The sequence below is a fragment of the Lepidochelys kempii genome, chromosome 26, assembly GCF_965140285.1.
Source record: "Lepidochelys kempii isolate rLepKem1 chromosome 26, rLepKem1.hap1, whole genome shotgun sequence".
NCBI classification, from domain to species: Eukaryota; Metazoa; Chordata; order Testudines; family Cheloniidae; genus Lepidochelys; species Lepidochelys kempii.
The window spans coordinates 9543281-9568528 of NC_136405.1; the positions used below are offsets into that span (position 1 = coordinate 9543281).

Here is a 25248-nt window from a genome sequence, read left to right on the forward strand (position 1 = left end):
CCTCAAAGAATCAATCCTGAAGCACTTGCATGAGAGGAAAGTGATCAGGAACAGCCAGCATGGATTCACCAAGGGAAGGTCATGCCTGACTAATCTAATTGCCTTTTATGATGAGATTACTGGTTCTGTGGATGAAGGGAAAGCAGTGGATGTATTGTTTCTAGACTTTAGCAAAGCTTTTGACACGGTCTCCCACAGTATTCTTGTCAGCAAGTTAAGGAAGTATGGGCTGGATGAATGCACTATAAGGTGGGTAGAAAGCTGGCTAGATTGTCGGGCTCAACGGGTAGTGATCAATGGCTCCATGTCTAGTTGGCAGCCGGTGTCAAGTGGAGTGCCCCAAGGGTCGGTCCTGGGGCCGGTTTTGTTCAATATCTTCATAAATGATCTGGAGGATGGTGTGGATTGCACTCTCAGCAAATTTGCGGATGATACTAAACTGGGAGGAGTGGTAGATACGCTGGAGGGGAGGGATAGGATACAGAAGGACCTAGACAAACTGGAGGATTGGGCCAAAAGAAATCTGATGAGGTTCAATAAGGATAAGTGCAGGGTCCTGCACTTAGGACGGAAGAACCCAATGCACAGCTACAGACTAGGGACCGAATGGCTAGGCAGCAGTTCTGCGGAAAAGGACCTAGGGGTGACAGTGGACGAGAAGCTGGATATGAGTCAGCAGTGTGCCCTTGTTGCCAAGAAGGCCAATGGCATTTTGGGATGTATAAGTAGGGGCATAGCGAGCAGATCGAGGGACGTGATCGTTCCCCTCTATTCGACATTGGTGAGGCCTCATCTGGAGTACTGTGTCCAGTTTTGGGCCCCACACTTCAAGAAGGATGTGGATAAATTGGAGAGAGTCCAGCGAAGGGCAACAAAAATGATTAGGGGACTGGAACACATGAGTTATGAGGAGAGGCTGAGGGAGCTGGGATTGTTTAGCCTGCAGAAGAGAAGAATGAGGGGGGATTTGATAGCTGCTTTCAACTACCTGAAAGGGGGTTCCAAAGAGGATGGCTCTAGACTGTTCTCAATGGTAGCAGATGACAGAACGAGGAGTAATGGTCTCAAGTTGCAGTGGGGGAGGTTTAGATTGGATATTAGGAAAAACTTTTTCACTAAGAGGGTGGTGAAACACTGGAATGCGTTACCTAGGGAGGTGGTAGAATCTCCTTCCTTAGAGGTTTTTAAGGTCAGGCTTGACAAAGCCCTGGCTGGGATGATTTAACTGGGAATTGGTCCTGCTTCGAGCAGGGGGTTGGACTAGATGACCTTCTGCGGTCCCTTCCAACCCTGAGATTCTATGATTCTATGAAAAGGATGCCATGTTTTGTTAGGACTGGTAGTGAGCCAAAGAAACTTGTCTGATCTCAAATAAAGATCAAATTCAAACAATTAATACTCCACTCATTAGTTGTGATGGTTTACCTACAGTCAACAGTGTTTTTCAAGATTTCCTGATACGCATCTGTTCTTAAACCTCGGCTGTCAATCTCTGGTGTTAAAAGCTTTCAGATTCCATCTACATGAGAGGTGCATACAATATGTTTAAATTCACCTGATTGAATAACTAAGCATAGTTTATAGTCTCTAAGAGCTTGTCTACCCCCTGGCTTAATTTAAAATCAGTTCAGATAAAGTGGTACAATGTGTGTGTAGACTCTCTAAGCTAGTTTTAAACTAATATATTATAGTTAAGCTTCTTACTGTAAATTTACCAATGAAAGCTAAAGTGATATAAACCAAGTTTAAACTGAAATGAGTGTCCATGCACAAAGTTGCACTGGTTTAATTGAAGTGCTTCAACCATTTGCCATTTTCACATAAAGGTCTGGATACTCCAATTTGTACTGCTTTTCCCCAAATCCCTTTGTTGAGATACACCTATTTAAATAAAATAAGCACTGATGCACATAAACCACATTGCCTTTGGCTTGCCACTTCACCCAATCTCTTCTCAAGATTCAGAAAGCATTAGGGAAACTAACTCATGAATATATTTTCCCATTCAGAAATCTATCAGATTTAGAGGGAACTAGACTTTGAACAGTGACCACTACCCCAACCTTGCAATATTCCAGTGCAAAGAAGCTGAGCACCAGCCCTATAGAATAGTATCACATTCAGGTTACAGGGAACACAACAATAAAAACCATCATCATACCATACAAAGGTCACCATCTCTTCGAGCGGCTTCAGCCAGAGTCAGCTCCTTCTTGCTACTCATGCCACACCCATCATCATCTTGGTATGCCCACAGCAAACGCATGCTTCTTGAAGTCACACACTCTCCCCGCCAGGCGACCTTCATTGTAACTTAATCCCCAACACCTAGAACATTGCCAGACTGTTTGAAACGTTGTCTGTTCATAACGTCTACCAAAATGCTGTAAGGGATGTCAAATTTCTGTTCCACTATTTGATGGCAATGAAACAACAAAAGGAAAGATCCTCAGATGGCATCAATCAGCGTAGCTTTGTTGAACTAACTCAGTTGTAGAGCTGATCAGAGACCAGATTTTCCATCCCATGAAAATTGGAGATTTTCTAACAGTCACCCTGAATTGAGATGAAAAGCCAAACTTCTGATTCTTTTTCATAAATAAAACTCAAAAAAAAAAAACACCCAAAACCCAAAAGATTAGTCTGAGGTCAATCCAAACATTTCATTTTGATTTTGACTCCAACTGTTTTTATATAAAATAAATGTTGAAGTGAAGTTGTTTTGAATAAAATCAAAATTATTCTTTCTGAAAATGTCGAAATGGGATGCTCTGACATTAACAAATTCCCATCTTTTCAAAACGAACATTTCATTGAAATTGCAACAATTTAGCAAACTAATTTGTTTTCACCAAAAGAACAGTTTTCCATTGGAAAATGCTTCGATGACAATTTTCCAACCAGCTTTACTCAACAGCACTAAGCTGATTTGCATCAGCTGAGGATCTGGCCTAGAGCATTTCCATTGTTCAAGCAGTTATTCACTGTACAAATTCACAGCAAGATTTTGAATTATTCACTTAAGTAGCCTTTTAGTTTCTAACTTCCACATGATTACTCATTTTCCTGATAACGAAACGTGCAATCTAGGTCATCTAAAAAGTGCTGAGAAACACTGGTGTGCAAACTGGGACTGGGGCAAGTTGTGTCACGTTGCTAAAAATAGTAGCAGACTGTGTCAAGTTTTAAAATAAGCTATGCAACTTTGTGGTTTAGAGCAACTAAACTTTTCAAAGCCGAAAAAGAATTCAAGATCATAGGAACCGGTGGTTTTTAATAGCTCAGCACTCTTGACCGAGGAGCCCGATTGGTTGAGAAACGTTAACTAACTGAGCCTTTCATCACCCGTATTGGGTAGTGTAGTGATTCCATGGCAAAAAATTTCATGTCATCACCAGGAATAAAACTGGAGCCTCCTCTTCCAAAGAAGCAGGCAGATGCTATGTCATGTAAAGGTCAGTTGGCTGCCAGATCTCATTTGGCTGCAACAACAGTATGATTTATTGGCTTCTGTGGGCCATTCATTAGAGCCGATATCATCACACACACTTAACTTTGGCTGGCTGATCATAGGGTAGAAACCAAGAGTGCATATACTCCCTCACCAGAACATTACAGTAGATAAAGATTGTCATACCTAGTTTATAGACAAATGAAATGAGTCACAGAAAGATTAAGCAATTTGTCTAAAGCCACACAACTCCCCGCTGCCAGAAGGCAGCTCCGAGGTTCCAGTCTTGGCTCCAGTCCTACAACAGGACCTATATGTGCTGGCCCTTAAACCATCACAGAGACCCATCAACTTCAGTGGAAGCCTTTGCAGATGTAAAAGCCCACCTGCATTCTATTGCAGAATTGAGGCCCATTTAAGCATTAGACCATATTGCCTGATAATATTAAGTCAGTAACCTTTTCCATGACTGTGTAATACAGGCGAGGATTTTAGGAGACACTGAACAAGACAGTGTGTGTTTAAAGTCCGGGAGTTAGACAAGCACAAGGTGTGTCAGTGTCCAGCACCCTTAATTTAAAAAGTCCCTTTGCATTCACTACATGAAAAGTCCCACCTCTTCTATATCACGAAGACTATTTTACAAAAGATGTAAACAATCCACTTGATGTGGTCCTTTGTGAGAAAAGCATGAAACATCAGAATTGTGAATGCTGGCACACAGCACCACAGTGAGTTGTTCCACACTGACACCAGGCAGGAAGGTTTGTCACACCCTTGGCTGCTACCGGCATAGCTCTTTGTAGCAACTTTCTCACAAGGAGCTGTGCGCGTGATGGACAGTTTTGATGGACAGGAGATGAAAAGGAGGTTGCCTGCAGAGGAGAAGGCAATGGCCTAGAATGGTCCTAACGTATAATTAAAATGCTACTATTCCCAGGTGATGTAGTTTCACGAGTCAGCATACAGATCTGGTGCTCTAAAATTTATTGCACCGTGCTTCTGAATATAAGGAATGAGACAGAATTCAAAACCATGAGCTCCAACCTGGCGAATGCGTACAATGCAGTGCAGATCAATTCCAACAATTAAACAGGTGCTGGTGCGACAGCCAAAGTTGTCCAAAGATGACTAGTGATTTTGAATGCTGAGTTTGAAACGCCTTAAACGGACCCGATTTTCAGAGGGCAGGCTCAGCGCTATCTGACAATTAGGCCTCTTTAAAGGTGTCAAGCTGGACAGCCAAAAAAAATAAATAAATAGCGGCATCCAATGTAACGACATATTTCTGAAAACCATGGCCTTTAATTGTTTTGAAGTGAGTGCATTTCATGGGCAGGAGGCTACTCTTTTTCAAAGATCTCTCTCGTAAAGTGACCCCATTTATTTGAAAATCCAAGTACCCACGATGCATCCATCCTGCACTGTAATTTATAAATGCCTATTCTGCAAAGGCCCGAAATTTGAAAGCTTCATGAACAGACATTATGACAACATGAATCACAGTAGCAAACACCGTATATCAAAAGCCATAGAACGGAACTGCAGAGATAATGGAATGCATCTCTGCAGCCGCTATTGATTTACTGAGTGAAGCATAAGGAGGAGAGAGACACACAACACTGAAATTCGCTACATGTTAAGTGAAGAGACTATAGAAAGGAGGATGTTTAGGTAGTTAAGGTACTGGGACTCAGGTCAGATGCAAGTTAATTGGCCCCTCCAGGAATAGACGGCTACCTAGTATTTAATAAAACCTGCTATTTGGATTGGGTGACTCAATAGTATATTACTGGAGAGATTTTTAGAAGCCCAGAGGACAATAAGGTGCCCAGCCCTCACTTGACATCCATGGGAGTAAAGGCAACTACCTCCCATTTCTCCCTTTGAAAATCTCCCCCTATACAGTGCCTAGTGGCACAGAGATCAAAACCCTTTTTTGCTACATGCCATACTACACATAAGAGCCCACTTCTACACTGAAGACCTTATAATGTGAATAGACAATAAGTGGGAGGGGAAACAGAGTGACAGAGCCAGGCACAGAAGTCACATATCCTGATATCTGATCAGATATCCTATCCCTAAAGCCAAACTGCCTCTCATGCTGCCTGAGGTACAGTAACCTTAGAAGAGGCTCGGATACAAATCCTAAGAAAATTGGGAGATTGGGCCACAGAGAGAACCCTCAATGAAGGAAGAGACGTTTCATGAAAATCTGTTAAAAATACAATAAAAAATCCCATTTATATTGCTTCCCAAAATACTCTCTTCTGCATGTTTAACTTTCTCCTATAATGGCTGATAACAGTGGTGAAATGCTCAGTGAATTTGTAAACCAGGTGCCTATAATGTGGCATAAAATGTTCATTATGCAAATCTGATTGCTCAAATCTTCATATGCAACTCATTGATTTATACTCAGGCTGAAGACACTCAATTCTTCGCCTTTCCTATGAGAACACTCTGCCACATTTCTCGAGATAATTGTTTACATGCCAGAGAAAAACCTTTCAGAATCCAGGGGGGAGAAAACAACTCCCCTCCTTCCCCGCCCCACACCCCTCAAAAGAAAAAAATCAAACAGCTCGGCAGTAGGGGGACAAAAAGTTATTTCAAGAATGGATTTGAACTTCTGGCTCCTTGAGCTAAGTGGGGGATGGATTGAGCAGATAAGAAAGACATCAAAGTTCGGTCTTTGAAACAGGGTCTGAGCGACATGTTCAGCAAGCATTTTTTTTTTAAAATAGCACTGATGTTGTACATCAAAGTAACCCAGTTGTTCTTCCCAAATAGAGGTTAGATTCTGAATACTTGCGGGTTATAAGAAAGAGGAACAGGGCAGTGGAGAGGTATGAATAGAAAATATCTGCCAGGAGAAAAATAAAAAATAAAAAAGGTAGAAATTGAACTTCACAAGGGCATTGTAGTCTTTAAGAACATCTTAAATTCACTCTTTTGAGCTAAACTAGGGAATGGACAATGGATACAACTGGGGAGGGAATGTGAACAAAGGACTGAGAAGCAGAAGTCTCAGAGCTAGATTCCAGTCTTGCCAACTAGAGCTGGGCAAATACCTGATTTTTCAGTTCACTGACAGCTCTGGGAAATCAGAGAAAAAACAAAACTCAAACCACCTTGGTTTGGAGCCAATCCAATTCAACCCAACAATTCAGAAAAAGAAATGAGTGAACCAGACAATGCCATTTTGGCTTGAAGGAAACAGGTCATCCATCCAGAAATGTTTTGTTTCTGGCCACATTTAAAGGGCTAGATGCATAAAACGTGTCCCCATGCTTATAACCTTTAGTTCAGTGGTTGGGGCGGACCCTCACCTGGGAGGAGGGAGACCAAGGCTCAAATCCCCTCTTTGGAGAGGGGATCCGAATCTGCCTCTCCTGCGAGAAGGGATCCGAATCTGCCTCTCCTGCCTGTCTCCAGGCTATAGAGCCATTCTTCCCTTGTGACAGAGCATATATGACTATTCATATATCTTATGCAAAGTGCAACAGCTTCATCAGGAGAGATGGAGAGAGACGCACATGCTGTATTTGAGGCCATCCCTCTATAGCATGGGTCTTACCTATCTTATTGCTGTATCATGGGGTTTAGGTAATGTTTGTAAATATCTGAGAGATCATCAGATGTAAGATCATGGCCTGAATTCCCCATTACACAAATACCCCATTGTCGTTCATAGGAATTGAGTAGTGTCCCTTTAAATTATTTGGGACCCTTCTCTAGTGGGCCTTTCTGTCTTCTATCTCGGAAGCCGCTTGATCCTAACAGAGCAACCGCATATATATGTAGCTCGGTCTTGTATGCATAAAGTTAATAAACCCAAAACATCCCCACTTCATTCTTGATGTTATGCAGAGAGCCAAAAAATGCAACACTCTTATATCACTCTGGCTGCATAAAAGGATCTTAATGTGAGTGTGACAGATATCGCAATCCCATGCAATATCTGTGGGGACCACTGTATTAAATTTATTAATTGTACTCCTTCGGGGGAGGTGTACCACAGCTCCTCCCGGAACTAGAAACAGTAGTGGGTGATTAATGCTTGTATGGGAAACAGCAAATGACTCCGTAGAGGTACAACCTCCTGGGGTGGCTGCCATATACTGATTCAAACTGCATTTTCCAGAGACCGATAGGCAACTAAAGGGCTTTTCGTAAATAAAGGAGAGTTTAAATTAACACAGGGCCTTCGTTCTGATCCAGCAAATGGACATGAACTTTTGTCCAAGGGGGCCCTATCCTGCCCAAGGGTTGGAAGGACTTGGGCCTACTAGAGCTCCTAAGACTGATGTGTGTTTCCTGGCATATTTAGTGTGCATGGAAATCTGGGTTTTTTAAATCTGTTTTTCTTGTAACGCTTTTATTTTAAGAATAAATTTATTACTAAAAGAGCTGTAAGGTGACTTCTAGCTGTTGGCATTACACGGCCCATAGCCTCGGAGAGAAACGAACACATAGGAGCTGGCCAGTAGACTGGCTTGTTGGGGCTATCACAGAGTCTGGTAAGGGGCTGTGCAGAGTCAGAAAGCAGTGGCGTAAGGGTTCCTACCCAAAGATGAGTGATAGCAGGGCTCCTGAGACCTGACTGACCACTCCAGGACTGGACCGTGGAGGGGGAGTAAAAGTGCAGTTAGCCTTCAAACCGTGACAGTGAGCATGAAAGTAATGGATACCTGCTTCAAGGCCCCTTTGCACTGCCAGAGTTATGTAAAGTGGCTTTAGTGTAATGAACATCAAATCCCTTAAGTGTGAAAAACACTATGTCGGGTCAGTGGATAAACTTGCTTGTAATACTTGCTGGCGTACAATAACGGGACCAGCACCATATCATCTGTACGTCTCCAACCATAATGAAAGTGCATATCAAAGCGGCTCTGCTGCTTTCCAAATCACTGTTTTTAAGCAAGAGCCTATGTGTCACTGGGACTCATTGTACTCTGAAGTGCGGTTAACAGAAATGGCTGTAGCATATTTACTGTATTTTCTTGTTCATCCTGACCCTTTGTATTTTCGGTTGGCAGGGCACCCAGAGAGGACACTGATGTATTAGTGACGACAAACTTTTTTCTTCATCCAAAAAATGCGCACCTGTCATAATTAGTCACTCCCGATGATGTTTCGATAAGGAGGTGCCACTACAAAGAACCGATGTAAAGAGCTGCTAGAGGGAGCCATTTGCAGTGCACAAGTTTTATTGGGAGTACAAAACCCAGCAACTGCCATCGGTGAAAGAGACAAGCATTTTGCAGACGTGTATCTGTGGTGAGGAAAAATTTTGCAGGGAAAGTTTCTCAGGTGCAGGATGAGAATTCCAGGGGTAATGGGGATGTGTGCATGTATGGGGGAGGGGAGGGAGCTGGTGTTCGGGCATTCACCTGGGACGTGGGAAACCCAGGTTTAAGCCTGGCTGAGTCAGAGGGTCTCTCTTTTTCTCAAGTTTTCATGGAAAAAAACAAAAACAAAAACAAACCACCACATAAGGGAAAAAAGTCTTTTTTTCTGCATTAGAATGAAAAATTCCAGAACCCTTAAAATTTTCCACAAGGAAGCAGTGCTATTTTCTCAGCAGCCCTACCAAGAACTATACTATATATTAAATGTCATCTTCTGGAATTTAGCCTATTTACACACAGAAAGATCTCAAACACTTGTGTAACAGCCATCTCCTTTGCAATAAGAAAGGAAAGACAACAGGTGCCTACCAGCAAGAAGAGAAAGACACAGCTGCCAATTGCAAAATGGATTTGATGATAGCTGCTTGGTTCTGTCAGGTTAAAGGGGCCTCCAGCTGCTGGGAAACAGTCCCTTTAACAGGACAAATTCCAAAGTGGAGGAAGTCAAGGACCAATAAGTCCTCCCCCTTGGAAACAGTGCCCATCATAGGCAGCCTAATGCAACTGGAAAACTTCACTCTGTCAGAAAAGCATATTAGCCATTCTAGTCAAACGAAATGAGACACAATCAGTTTTGTTTCATTCGTTGCTTTTAGTGAAACAGTGTCTTTGCCTAGTTACAAAGAATCCCATTATCATGAAACAAAACATCAGGAGTAATACAAAGGGATAGAGGGCCCCGTAGCAAGAGATTACAAAGATGCCTCTTAAATCCTAATGTTTTATTGATCTGTTTGAGGTTCTCCAAGTCTGTTTGTTTGGTATGATAAGTCCTTTCAAATCTGTCCCCTTTTTGTGTCCTCCACAGCTACTTTATGGCCCCTTTGCACTGCCAGACTGGTGTAAAGGGCCTTTAGTGTAAATGAAAATCAAATCCCTGAAGTGTGCAAATTCCCAGGTGTTCTGAACTCTCTGTTTACTGTTCCTTGCACCTCTGTTAATATCAAAGCTCCTGAGCTATATCTTCTAGTTCAAGAGCATAATAAATCATTGCAAGCTAACAGTTAGTTTGCATGTGTGCATATCAGAATTAGAGATGTCGTCTAGGAGTGAGCCAGGACTCCTGGGGGTCTTACCTTCTGCTCTTCCACTAACTGGCTCTTTGCCCACTTAGATCTTCATCTCTACAAAGGCTTAGGCATGTGCTTAACTTTAGGAAATCTGAGTAGGGCCATCAATAAAGAGTGGGTAAAGTGAAACACACATTTAAATCTTGGCAGGGTCAGGGCCTTAACTTCTCCGGCTATGTCTACACTACAATTTACTTCAGCATGACTTACGTAGCTCAGGGGTGTGAATAACCAGTGACGTAAGTGCCGGTCTCCCTCCGACCTAGCTACCACCTCTTGTGTGAGATGGAGTTATAAAGCTGGCGGGAGAGCTCTCTCCTGTCAGCTTAGAGCGTTTTTCCCCATTGCAGCAATTACTGCAGTGTAGATATGCGGTCTGTGACTCACCAGTTTATCTGTTGGAGAAGCTGGGTGTGCAATACCATTTTTCTACCTGACAGTTGATTATTTTTAATTGCTTGCTGATCATTTCAAAATTTAAAAACAATTGTGTTCAGCCCCAGGAATGCAATTCCACGTTGCAACCAGAGATTTGATAAGAAGTCAAAGGTACAGTCCTTATGGTACTGTCATAAAAATCAGAAATTCTATTTATCATTAGTTTCCTCAGTCTTCAGGGGAATTTGCATCCTACAGCATATGGCAGGAGAACAAGTACTACCTAATCTTATTAATATATTGAGTATCAACAGGCCATAGGCATGGATTGGAGAATTAAGGCAGAGAGTGGCACAGAGAATTCCAGGGTACGTTTCCTGGAGAGATACTGAAGAAGAACAGGTTTCAAAGTGGTAGCAGTGTTAGTCTGTATCAGCATAAACAACAAGGAGTTCTTGGTGCCACAAGAATTCCTTGTCGTTTTTGAAGAACAGGCTTTACTGGCGAATATGTTTAGAATCTAAGGTCATCACAGCTGATGATAATGTTTTCCCCAAGATCTAACTGATATGCACTGAGATAAACAGAACTAGCAAGAACATCTGGAAGAGCACCATCCATGGTTCCCACTAGTGTTACAAGCAGAACTAGAAATGAGCCCAAACCCCAACTCTTTCTACTTCGGTTCTTATGTGGCCCCCATAACGAGTATCTGAGCACAACACAGAGTCAGGAACTGAACCCAGGTCACCTGAGTTCCAGTCCGGTGATTCAACCACGTGTCATTCTCCTCAAGTGTACGCAGAGGAAGTTCAGACCCAATTTGCGTCCGAACTTACAAATTGGCTCCTCCCTCTACCACCCAAATCCTGTTACTTAAAAGCAAGCTTTGAATCTGCCTCCAAACATTGCTATTCCAGTCCAGATTGAAGCACAAACAAACAGAAACCACTGGCACTGGGTAAGTGGTAGTCTACAATAGGAAATGCAGTGCCATAAATAAGACACACATGTGCCTAGGTAGACCCTTTCAACACATGGCATTTCTCCCTCTCTCCCCTCTTCCTTTTCTTTCAAGGGAAAAAGACAATCCTCGGTGTCCTGATGCTGTAGTGGAAATAGAATTTGTGACAAATCTGCTTAACAGCAATATATATATTATTGTTCTTCCCTTTGTGCTAAGCATAGGTGCCGGCTCTGTGAAATCACTTAGTAGGTTGCGAATGAAGCATGAAATGAAAAATCCTCGCCCATTGCACAGAGAGAATACAGAGAGAGCCCTATAATTTATAATGCTGTGATATGTGCTGTGTGTTAGACTAACAAAGAAACAGTTAGTACCTTGAAACCTTCAACCTCTACTTTCTCTTTGTATCATTTCCTTCACTGTAGCTGCCCCTTCTTCCGTAGCTAGGCTGAAGCATCAAAAGAGAAAGAAGATCCATTTTCCTTCGCCTGAAAGAAAACAGCGGGTCTGATTCAAATTTTACACTGGTGTAAATCCATTGATTATTCATGTTTCACTCCAGTGTGAGAGAGGTGAATAAAGTCCAATTTAAAAAAAAAAAGATTTTCATATATATTATTTTTGTACACACCCACATGCATGAACATCCACAAACCCAATGCCTTCGTTTAATCTTTAAGAAAACGCATTAAGATCTCCTTGGTAGAGTTTGTTGCTGGTGTTCCTTTTTTCCACTTGACCTGCTGAGACTTCGTGCTCTTTTATCTCGGTCATGCTGGAAATAAAAAATAATCCCATCTTCAACTACTTTCCAAACACTAGGACTTCTAAGTTTTTTCTGACACAAATTCTCCTTATAACATTTTTTTTTTTACATGACATGTGTTTTAACAAAGGGAAGAAAACATGAAGCCTGTTTTCTGCTATTGAAGAGCATTTGCCAAGGAGCCAAATAAAAACAAGTGATAGGCTCAGACGGCACAGTAGAGTTTCTATCCCAACCTTAACGAGCGTTCATAATGAAAAAAGGCTTCTCTTAGCCGAAGTGCCGACAATGAAAATGAGAACTCCTCTGTCTCGCTACTCCTGCCCTCTCCCTGCTGCTAGTTTATATTCAGCACCTTCAAAGGAACCAGTTTCTGGTTGCCAATGGTGGGAGGGATAGCTCAGTGGTTTGAGCATTGGCCTGCTAAACCCAGAGTTGTGAGTTCAATAGGGGGAGGGATAGCTCAGTGGTTTGAGCATTGGCCTGCTAAACCCAGGGTTGTAAGTTCAATCCTTGAGGGGGCCATTTAGGGATCTGGGGCAAAAATTGGGGATTGGTCCTGCTTTGAGCAGGGGGTTGGACTAGATGACCTCCTGAGGTCCCTTCCAACCCTGATATTCTATGATTCTATGATTAAACTATTTGATTGCTGAGCTGCAGAGTCACAGGTGGTGATTCTCCTCTGACGTCTCTCCCAGCAGCAAAGAGGTGGTTTCCAGTGGCCTAAAACAGGGTTTTAACCAAAACCTCCTTGCACCAGGTGTAAAGTGGGACTCAGCTAGCCTCTTACAAGGTTGAAAAGATGAGAGATTTTCCTACACTAATAGGGGGTTGGACTAATTCACTTATATTCATGGGGAAAAAGCTCATCAGATTTAGTAAGCACAGCCAGGCTGCTCAACGTAAAGGGGGAAGTTACTGAAAGCACAAAGGGCAATTTTGGTACCTGATTCCCATTGAAAGTTAAAGGGCATCTGGTGCCTGACTCCCCACTTTGAGTCTTTGAAAGCCTCGCCCAAAGGCGAGAAATTTTCCAAAAGTCCCATTGACTTTCACCGAGACTTCTGCTGGGATTTGAAAAGGACTCTAAGTAAGCCACGCTTGGTCTACATTTCACAGTTTTACTGGCATTGTTGTGTTGGCTTGGAGCGTGGAAAAAAAAATTTAAAAACTTACACCCACTTGCCGACATACTTATGCCAGCCACACACTCAGCGTAGACAACTATCCTCTGCAAAGCGCTTTTGACAGCACATGTAATATAATAGTATAGTATGTAATATAATACAACATTATATACAAGCTAATGTTGTATAGGGAGGTGTATAGTTATCTCAACAGAACTCCTTTTGCTGGCATCCACTCCATCTCTACCAGAGGGCTTTGCCGGCATAGCTATAGCAGCAAAGGCTCTGTAGCATCGACAAGCCCTAATTTTCTTAGGCTCCTTTGAAAGCCTCACCCATAGGCTCTGAAATGCCTCAAGATTTTCATAAAATCATAAAAACGTAGGGCAAGAAGGGACCTCAAGAAGTCCAGCTCCCAGCACTGTGGCAGGATCAAATAAACATAGATCATCCCAGACAGCTGTCTGTCCAATCTGTTCTCAAAAACCTCCAATGACGGGGATTCTACAACCTCCCTTGGAAGCCTATTTCTCTCAGAGACACGACCAGAACTTGGGCAGTCATGCCTAATGGTCAGAGCTCTCGGGGTAGGCAGACCTGGAGGTTAGAGGAGAGCCGAGCTAGAGTCTCGGATCAAGGCCAAGGGACACCCGGGAGCGTAGTTGGGAACAGAGCTGAGGGTCAGAGCCAGTGATCAGAAGTCGAATCCCAGAGCCAACGGGTGAGCCAGAGACTTGACCAGGAAGTAGAGCCAGGGATTTCGAGGATGGTCACTTCTGACCAGAAAGAGAGAAACTTGGATTGAAAACTTGACTTTTCAACAAAATTGTGTTTCATGAAAACATTTCGACAGTTTTTTGTTCCCATCCAGCAATGCCCCTCTGTCATTTACATTGGCCAAACTGGACAGTCTCTACATAAAAGAATAAATGGACACAAATCAGACGTCAAGAATTATAATATTCAAAAACCAGTCGGAGAACACTTCAATCTCTGTGGTCACTCGATTACAAACCTAAAGGTGGCAATTCTTCAACAAAAAGACTTCAAAACCAGACTCCAACGGGAGACTGCTGAATTGGAATTAATTTGCAAACTGGATACAATTAACTTGGGCTTGAATAAAGACTGGGAGTGGATGTGTCATTACACAAAGTAAAACTATTTCCTCACGTTTATTCCCCCACACACACTGTTCCTCAGACATTCTTGTCAACTGCTGGAAATGGCCCACCTTGATCATCACTACAAAACGTTTTCTCCCTCCCCTCCCCCGCTCTCCTGCTGGTAATAGCTCATCTTAAGTTATCACTCTCCTTACAGCGTGTATGGTAACACCCATTGTTTCATGTTCTCTGTGTATATAAATCTCCCCACTGTATTTTCCACTGAATACATCCGATGAAGTGAGCTGTAGCTCACGAAAGCTTATGCGCAAATAAACGTGTTAGTCTCTAAAGTGCCGCAAGTCCTCCTTTTCTTTTTGCGGATACAGACTAACACGGCTGCTACTCTGAAACCGGACGAATTTTAAGACCCCAAAAGTTGTTGCAAAATGGAATTGTCCTCAGGCCAGCTCTGCTTACAGCTTGCAGAGATCCAAAGAATTAGGAAATACACTAGATCGAAGGGGAAAAATAGTAAAAAAATATGCAAAGAATTCACAGCTTTCATTTTTCATGTTTCCTGTTTGCAGTTTTCCTTCTTTCGCTGACCCCACCCTCACCCCTGTTTCCCAGGGGAGCAAAAATGTTAAAAAAGGGCAAACGGGGGGAAAACAAAACCCTTTTGAAGAAAAAAAATCCCTCTTCAAAACCTCTGGAGTAGAAAGTAATTTTGAATTTTTCACTCTCAGTAGCAGTGGTAGAAAAATGGTCAACCTTTGACTTGGGGACATAATTAGGGAAAGAGCAGCTAAGTAGGATACACCATTATGGTCCATGTATATCCACTTTAAATGACGTAGCCCATCTCCCACATCAGCATCCTAAGGAACAGCCTTTCCTAGAATATCGTTAGATCTGCGGTAGGACAGCCATAACGGGATGTGCATTTAGCGGAGAAATACAAGCACAATCTGCCAGACTGCATTAAAATCCAGCTTGTAAAACAGAGTAACATTAATTCTCTGTAATGAAATAATGATGCCTGGAGGCCTGTTTTGCATGAAGAGGCACGTGTGTCTTGCTAGTGTATGTTGCCCCAGAGTGAGGCGACTGACAGAACAATAATTCCATTAGGTGACCCTGCCCGTCGACTCAGGGTACCAAACAACTATTTTAAAATAAAAACAAACAAGGGAGAAATAAAGGACTGAAAAACAATGCTTTCTTTCTCCCAACTTTTGTCTAGTCAATTTACATTCTATCTCTGTGGAACAAAGACTGTTCTTACTGTAAAAAGAAAAGGAGTATTTGTGGCACCTTAGAGACTAACCAATTTATTTGAGCATTTATTTGAGTACTCCTTTTCTTTTTGTGAATACAGACTAACACGGCTGTTACTCTGAAATCTGTTCTTACTGTGTGCTTCTAACAGCATCTAATACAATGATAACACATTATTTATTAGTCCTAATGCAGTAGTACTTCTATTCTCCAGCCGAGATTACGGCCCTATCGTGCTTGTCAATGCACGCGTGCATTCGTAATGAGAGAGAGTCCCTGCTCCAAAGAGCACACAGTCTAAACAGCAAAGAGAAGCAATGGCTGGGAGAAGAAACAGAGACTGACCCAACGTCAGTGCGAGAATCAGGAATAGTAACCACATCTCCTGAGCTCCAGTACAGTGCTCAGTCCACAAAATGACACTTCCCTTTCTCCCACCTTTTTGCCTCTTCAGTTGTGTGTTCTTCCTTGCAGGAATAGTCTCCTACTTAGGGTAGGTCTATTCTGCAGTTGAAGGTGAGACTGCAGCATCTGTAGACATACCCTAGCTTTGATCTGGGTAATTACTCAGGAGAGTAGCCAATGATGAAGCCCGTGCTGGTGCAGCTTCACTGTTTCAGTACCCACTCCAGCTAGACCAAAGCTAGCTTGGGTACGTCTACATGCGCTGCTGCAATCACACACCCCAATTGCAGTGTAGACACATCTCAAGTGCATGTACAGTGCCTAGCACAAAGGGACCCAGATGTTAGCTGGAGCCCCTAAGAGCTACTATAATTCAAATAATATTACTTAAAAAAAAAAACAGGTAGTCCCTCTGAAAACATAGGAGGGATATGGGAATACAGGATTGTATGCTCTTTTATGCCAGGGGTGATGATGATGGGTGATCACTCATTACCGAGTATGATCATCTTCCATGGGAGTTATGGGTCCTCAGGTGGCTAATAAGGCCAGTCCTTGAACCATGAGTTCTATTACAATGAGGGCAGATGTTTTCAGGCTCAGCAGGAGGCTGTTTACCATGACTGGAGACCAGCCGCTCCTTCCTCCTGCGCCTCTTGTCCTCTTTGGCTTGTCGGCGAGCAAGTTCAAAATGCAGGGGACCATCACGTAGGACTTCGCTCTGTTTTCAGTGATCCTGGGCAAGTGTCTCCCAAGTATCAATGTCAATATTACTTTATTATTAAAAAGCCAGGGGTATCCAAAACATGAAATCCAGCCTCACATCTATACTACCATTCACCTATTCTTCTTCAATCCACTTCTAACTTTAACGCGGTTTGCCCTTGTTCAAAATATCTGGAGATCCTCGGTCTGGCAAAACTTCCCCAGGAGCGAGTGAAGAATCAAAACCATAATGCAGTACTTTTATTACACACCTGTCAGCATTTATTTGTTATCTTCTCCTTGTCGTGGACGGAGTGGAGTCTGACACTAACAAGCCAAACTGTGTTGTTCAGGAGTTTATTACTTTATGTTTCAGCCTGCTCACAATCTACCAGACTATGCAATGCATCCATGCAGAATATCCACAGTATTGCATTTAATCTAGTTAGGAGTCAACACAGATTGTATCCATCACCGATAAAAAAAATAATAAGATAGCTTTCATAAATATGTACAAGCAACTACAAAACTCCATCTACTCCACTCTCAGTGTCCTGGTTCTCTGGAGATGGCATTATTATTATTCCTCATCCAAATAACTACTACATCTCAATGATAAAGCAGAAGATTGTGTGTCACTTGCTAATAGAATTAAAATATATGTAGTGGGTAAGAGGTCACAGAGGTGTCTACACTTTGCGGTGAGAAGGAATTTATTATCTAGGCACAGATGGATGAAATAAGACTGGGGAGTTAACAGCCAGATTTGGAAATTTTGTTGCTGCTGTCAGTTTAATTCAGTACCTGGTTCCTGCAACAGTCTTTTAAAGCATTTAATAAACAGAGTGGCGATCTTAACAATCTAGTGGAATCATCCATGTCTGGGTTTTTTTTACCCCGCAATTGTTATTTGCTTGCCTGCCTCTCATGCAAAGCCCCTGGAGGTTCCAGGATAATATATGGAAATCACTCGATAACCTAGCTGCGTAGTATTCAATTCCCAGAGCTGCGAGTGCATCCCCAGCAACAGCGGTGCGACATGGAACTTTTAATATTTTTTTTCCACCAGTGCAATTCATCAACTGACTTTTTATTCATTATGCCAGGACAGCAATGGAGCTATTTTCAGGACGGATTGCAAATGAACAGTGAATCAGTGCAGCAAGCTGCCTATTGTTTCCTTCTAAATTCTTCCTGAGCATGAATTTAATGCTGACAAAGAATGAGCCCCCAGTGGGCTCAGGTGCCAGCCTAGGAGACCCTGGTTGAATTTGCTACTCTGCTAAAGACTTCCTGTGTGACCTTGGGCAAGTCACTTAGCCTCTCCGTGCCTCAGTTCCCCATCTGTCAAATGCAGATAATAGCATTTCCCTACCTCAGAGACCGTGATCTTCTGAGGTTTCCCCCATCACCAACTAACCTATGTCCTCATCTTTTATTGTTTCTCTTCTTCAGCAACACTAAAAGGAGGGACCTCTTTGAGTCCCAAGAGGTTTGTTGGTTTAATAAAAAGATTACATACCCACCCTCTACACGTTTCTTATTTATTGTTGATTTGACATGTCAGGTTCCATACTCTGCACGACAAGGTAGAGACATTCTTTGGACTCACATTGGCAGCGAGATCAGGTGGGCCTTACTAGCAAAAGGTGGAGAGGCAAAAACTCTAAGGCAGATGGAATTAAGGATAGAGGCTGAGGTGGTTCTTTAGGAGGAAGATCAGGCTCAGGTTTGTGTTTTTTGCCAACCAAACTAACTATAAAGAAAATTCCTGGAGGGAGGTAAATTTGGACCATATTCAGTCTGTGTGAAATATTAGGAGCAGGGTCAAAATGTCACCTGCTTACAGTACTTAAACTATCATGCCAATATGACAGATCATCTAACATGCACATTCAAACATGCCTTCCCACCTGTATCTAAGCATGCACATCCTAATATAATTTGTTAGAAATGGTGAAAGATTCTCAAACTGTGTTAATGCTGATGCAAAACACAGAGCCTATTCTCATTCTAGAAGCCACATCCTATTCTACTTAGAATGCAAAGTGCCTAGAGATGTAGACAGCACTATTTATGAACTTGGAAACATTTTCCTTGTGAGTTTATAAAGGTACTGAACATTTCATTTAAAGCACAAATTTGCTGAAGATTGTAGTAATTATGATTTCAGGAACACAAAGTCAAGAAAAAAGCAAGACAAGAAATCACCATTTGCTGTTGCCAGACTCAGGAATTATCTGGAAGGCACAGAATGCTGGTCTCAGAATATATTGAATACATGGAATTCAGCGTGTGTGTCTTTCAGCGTATGAGAGAAACAGGGTGCAGTGCTTTCCCTTTGCATTTTCAGTAGGTAGAAAACAAATATGCTTTTTCCTTTTTCTCACTTCGCTTGTGGGGCAGTCAGAGCTGTACACAAACATCTGTATCAAACATGCATCCGATGAAGTGAGCTGTAGCTCACGAAAGCTTATGCTCAAATAAATTGGTTAGTTTCTAAGGTGCCACAAGTACTCCTTTTCTTTTTGCGAATACAGACTAACACGGCTGCTACTCTGAAACCTGTATCCAACAGGTGCTCTAAAATCTTTGGAACAGCATTATCCCAAAAGAGGAAACCAAAACATATCTCCAACCACCTGGAGCACTTTTTTGAAAAACAAAAACAAACATACAATGGTAAAACCAACCAGACAGAAAAGCTGGGGCAATCAAGAGACAGTCTCAGTAAGACAGCACTCCAACAGAAGGTTATGAACTGCAGTACAAACCATCGGAGTCTTCAGAAATTAAGGTTATGATCTATACAGACCTAAGCTGACAGTGGAAACATCGGTAGCCAAGGGTGTGCAGTGAACAAGCAGCTTGCAATCTTCTTGTGCAGAAGTGTATTCCCCAACACTTAAAAGAGAGCAAGTGCCTAGCCCAAAATCTAAACACATGTAAGATTTTGCACACAACGTGTGCATGCCCAAGTAGACACAAATATAATTACAGTACATTTAGCTTTTAAATCTGCTTGATTGTGTTGAGGTTGAAGAAGGCACTGGTGCACTTAGTAAACCCCCAGCCCTGCCCACTTATTTATACTCTCTAATTCGGGACAAATTCATCTCCAGAGTCAGTCAAGGGGCTCTGAACCCAATAACACAAGGCCTGTTGAGTCTGCACACCTACATGTTAACCATGGAAAATGTCAACTATTCCGAGCTACATGCTCACTGACCTAGTTTGTGAAAGTGGTTGTGCATGTCATACATTCAGCTGACTTGCAGAGTTTTGAAAGTTCAATCCTTGGTATTTAATTGCCTGATCCGAGATCTTGGTTATAAAAATGAATATTTATGTACTGTGTGTTCATGTGGACATACCTGCATGCTGTTCAAATATTCTTGGACTTGGGTATCGAGCATAGGTCATCAAGAGCTTGCTTCTCAAAGGACTGAAGGAAGGCACTGGTCTCTACATTCTCATCCCCAAAAAACTTTGGGAAAGATTAATAGTCCTAGTCCTTTAAAACTTCTCTTATCCCGTAGGGTGAAGGATGGAAGATACCTAGGGAGGTGGTGGAATCTCCTTCCTTAGAGGTTTTTAAGGTCAGGCTTGGCAAAGCCCTGGCTGGGATGATTTTGTTGGGGATTGGTCCTGCTTTGAGCAGGGGGTTGGACTAGATGACCTCCTGAGGTCCCTTCCAACCCTGATATTCTATGATTCTATGAAATTGCATTGTATAAACACCGATTTCTTGTAAGAAACACCCTTCTTGCCAGACAGGAAGAACTACGAAGGGCTGTATGGAATCCGTGCCTTCTCTGAACATTATTTTGCTTCAGATCCCCCCACTGATAATTATTATATGTCAATTCTTAGAGTAGATTTGCAAAGAGAAAACTGCATGGTTGTATTTGACATCTGCATATTTCTTCCATGGCTTATAATTCTGCACATAGACAGCTGCCTGCTTGTGTAAATCTGCCATTTGACTTTATGGATCTCATGAGTTATAGTGCAAGCAGCCCGGCTTTTGTGTAAAAATGGTGGAATTAATGAGACTCAACAGTGCGGGGCATTTTTGGATGAACAGGTACCTAAATGTGAGCAGATTGAAGGAGACATGGATACGCTGTTTGACTGCGAAAATTATTAGTAGTAACCCCAAATGATTCATATAGAATAGGATGTTTGCCTGACGCTATCTCACCTGAAGCTAAATGCCTTTGAAGCAAACACCTCAATCTTTAAAATGCATTTATACCCAGGAAAAAGGAAGGGAATTGTCCTTCAGAGATCCCACAGACTTCTTAGACTCCTCTGTGTGCCAGACAGGCCTCAGTTATCTTGACATTCATTAAGAGACGATTCCGGAGGTCATGGATTCTGAATTTATTATGTATTCCAATAAAGTTACGTATTCCAATATAAAGGACTTCTCTGCCTTGAAAATAGACTGGGGGTCCTGGCATGATCCGTCTGTGTAAAAAGAGAATTTGTCAAGACTGGATGCAGGAAACTGGAATTATCCAGTGGTCTTGTTCAGGGATATTAGTGGCAGGGGAGGGGGGGAATTTCTGGTGGAGGCTGTCTGCTTTTAACTGGAAGGAATTATGAGAAATGAATGGGGCCTGTGGCCACATACCTCAGGCTGTGATATTGTCTGTTCTCATAAGTTAAGCAAGCTTGTGCCTGATGAGTTCTTGGATGAGAGACCACTGAGAAACATGGAAATGGGGCAGGGGGAGGTTCAGTTGGCAAGGCTCTTCCTCTGAATCATTCCCAACCCAGCATTTGTGGAATATTGCACGGTGGGAGGCAGTCTCTTTGAATGAGAGGAGACACTGAGTACCTGAGGTTACTACATTTTACTATGGTGCTACCCCGAATGAAGGTATTGGTCAGGATTGGCCAAGAGAGCTAAATCTCCTAACTCCATAGACCTGAGGTTCTGAGACTGTGTTAAAAATTCAGAATGAGGAGTTCATTGCTGAAGAAGTGGGCTTCAAGGGAGCAGGAATGAATTTCAACAACAGTTTCTTATCTGAACATAATAAACATTATGAATATTTGAAAAGGGATGAATTAATATTTAAGGAAGCATGTCTAGGGATGAAAGCACAGAACAGGGAGTTCCTGGGTTCTATTTCTGCTTTCAAAACACTTTTTAACCTCAGCCAGATCATTTAGTTTCATTGTGCCTTGATTTACCCATCTGTAAAATCAATGAAATACTTCTTCCTAGAGCTGTGCCAAAAAGGTTACTCACTGTCTCATAAACTGTTGATTATGTCCATTACAGGTAGGCATATTAGTACTGGAACTGGAGAGACTTTCCCAGCAGTACCCAAAGGGGCCACCCCACTCACAGCTAAGCTCCTCATGCTCTGAAGTGAGGGTATAAAGCAAAGAATTGCCCCACCTCTCCTTCAGTTCCTTCTCACTGGAAGATAGTGATATACTCCAATGTGTCAGGGAAGGAGGGTGTAATAGACACAGGCAACACATCTTCAACAGTCAGTTACAAAAAGGTGAGTAACCATTTTTGATTCTTCGAGTGCATCTGTCCATTAAACCATAGGTGACTCCCAGGTGCTTATCCCAGTCAGTGGGACTTGGAGACTGAAGAGGAATATAGGACTGCTTTCCCTATGCTTGCATCTTCCCTCGCTGCAGCAGACAGCGTGTAATATCTAGTGCAAGCATGAATAGAAGACGACATCGCCACCTTGCAGATGTCCATAATCGGGATGTATGCCAACACATGTTGCTGAGGGGGGATGCAGTGTGGTTGGGAGACGTTCCCCCTTTGACAGCACAACACATTGTGATGCAGATGGCAATCCATTTGGAGAGTCTGACGTGTAACTAGTTGACCGCTCAGATGCTCAGCACAAGAAACAGCTGGGAAGAAACCCAAAAAGATTTTGTCCTATTAAGGTAAAAAGCAGGAGCTTGAAAAATGTCCAGGGTGTGGAGCCTCACCCTTGTGAGTATGTAGCTTTTGGAAGGAAACTGGCACATATAGAGATGGAATCAGGTAGAAATAAGGTATCACTTTCAAGAGGCACTTAGGGTGTAGTCTAAGCTAAACTTTGTCCTTGGATAAAACTGTGCGTGGCACAATGCAGTTCTCACACCCTCCTAGAAGAGGTGAGGGCCACAAAGAAAGATACATTGCCAACAGGCAAAGGCTTGAAAGGAGGGTTAATCAGAGCAGACAATGCTAAATTCAAATCCCAAGAAGGAGCTGAGTCACTGACAGTCAGGAACAATCTATCCGGACCTTCCAAGTATCTGGTCACAATAAAATAAGCGAAAACAGTCTTACCATCTATGCCAGAGTGGAACAGTGAGATGACCGCCACATGTCCCTTAATGGAACTGATGGTTACACCTGACTCCTAAAGGTGCAAGGATTGTCCAGAACTGACAAGGGGATGCCCACACACCTTCAGCATAATGGGAATATGCAAGCACTCAAAGAAGAATCAGTTCCCATTTGGTGGGAAATACCATGATTTCAAAATTTGTTTTCATTCTAAATAATTTAGAAATTTCCTGTGGAATGAAGTTTTCAAGAAAAAAAATTGCTTCAGGTCAATTGAAAGTTTGGTTTCGATAAAATCAAAATGTTTTAAATGATCAAAAACTAAATGAATTTCACATTATAACTTACAATATAAAATTTCAAAATCAAAAATCAAATAGTAAGTTTTGGAGATGTGCAAACATCTTGAAAATGCTTCATTTTGACTTTTTTAATGAAATTTCATCAAAATTAACATCCCCAAGCAAAAGTTTTGAGTTCAACAAAACAGCATTTTCCAATGGTGAAGTGTCCATCAGCAAAATTTTGACCAGCTCTACTAATTGCCCTGATTCATGTGTGATGATGGAAAGCTTACTTAACGCATTTAATATATTTTAAGATTCTAAGGCTTTCAAGACTTGGATATTCTTGAATGAAAATGAAGAAGAGGCAAAAGTATTTTGTAGAATAACGTGAAAATTTCTCTAAGTGGAAGCGTTCATATTTATATGAAGCACACTTGACTTTGCTTGTGTTGTTAGAAAGTGAGCTGTTCCACCAAGAGAAAGTGTAATACACGGCTATCTTAATAAGCCTCTCCATGTATAAAGGCTTTACTTTCTGAAACCTAAAAAGGAAAAAAGAAAGGGTGAAATATTACACCTTGGTCCTTGAGGAAATTTCAACCCACAAGATATTCTCGCTGCCATGAATAAAAGCAGAGACAAGGTCTAAGACAAGGTTTCAACAGCAAGGGGGGGGAGGGGGGGGAAAGGAGGCATCAAAGGGGAAAAAAAAAAAAAGATTAACAAGTTTCATCCCAATAGCAAATAGGATTTTTTCCTGCCAAGGTTAGCTGACACAAGCACAAAAATGTAATAGCTATAAATTTGTCTCCAACAAGATCTATTGTCACTTTCAGATGACGGAACCTGTTTTATCATCCAACTTTTAAAATATATACACAGAGCAAGACATGCGATTAACCTATACATTTTAACAAGATTACACATACGCGGTGTAGTATTTGAAGTGAAAATAAAATCTAGTGGGTGGTTAACCATTTCTTCAATTAAACTTATTTTCTAAAGTTTGAATGAAAGACTCCAGTGCATCTTACTCACGCAAGTAAATCCTACATAAATTGATAGTGCTCCTTGTGAGACTAAAGTGAAGCCAGATTTGGCCTTCCTATGTACAGCACTAGCTAAGGCATGCAGAACAGAATCTCACCCATAGAACAGAGAATGAGATCTTTTTAAAAAGTTTTGTTGAACTATCCTATCCGAACTATCTGTAGCAGAGACAGCACTGTGCATTAAATTGAATCGGATGGCTCTAAAACCCACACAAATATGGGCAGAACATGCCCCCCTCCCCAATTTGGAGACACAAAAACGAACAGCGGGTTTTTTTTAAGTGCATCAGAAGCAGGAAGCTGCTCCCAATCACAGGGGTCACAAGACAACCAAGGTACCAAAGGGGCACTCAATGAAGACAAGGCCACTGTCGAGAAGCTAAATGAATTCTTTGCTTCTGTCTTCACTGCAAAAGATGTGAGGGAGATTTTCACACTGAGCCATTCTTTTTAGGTGACAAATCTGAGGAACTGTCCCAGACAGAGGTGTCAACAGAGGTGGTTTTGGAACAAATTGGCACATTAAACAGTAATAAGTCACAAAGACCAGATGATATTCACCAAATAGTTCTGAAGGAACTCAAATATAAAATTGCAGAACTTACTACTGTGGTCCGTAACCTATCATTAAAGCAACCTCTGTACCAGATGACTGAAGGATAGTTAATGTGACATTGATTTTTTTAAAAAACACCTGCCATAGGAATTATTTTGGGGAAGTTCTCTGGCCTGTGCCAGGGGCAATCCTAACAACTACAGGCCAGTAGGCCTAACTTCAGTACTACGAAAATTGGTTGACACTATAGTAAAGAACTCATTTATCAGACACACTGATAAACATGATTTGTTGGGGTAGGGTCTATGTGGCTTTTGTAAAGGGAACTCATGCATCACCAATCTATTAGAACACT

General features: G+C 42.0%; 1 long non-coding RNA gene across 1 annotated transcript in view; it reads right to left on the bottom strand.

Moving 5' to 3' along the window:
* LOC140903608 (uncharacterized) overlaps window positions 1–25248 on the bottom strand; it is a 116799-nt gene that overhangs the window by 87702 nt on the left and 3849 nt on the right. Inside the window, exon 2 of the long non-coding RNA XR_012156307.1 lies at window positions 11658–11771. This is a non-coding gene — a long non-coding RNA (uncharacterized LOC140903608). The remainder of the gene's footprint in view (window positions 1–11657; window positions 11772–25248) is intronic.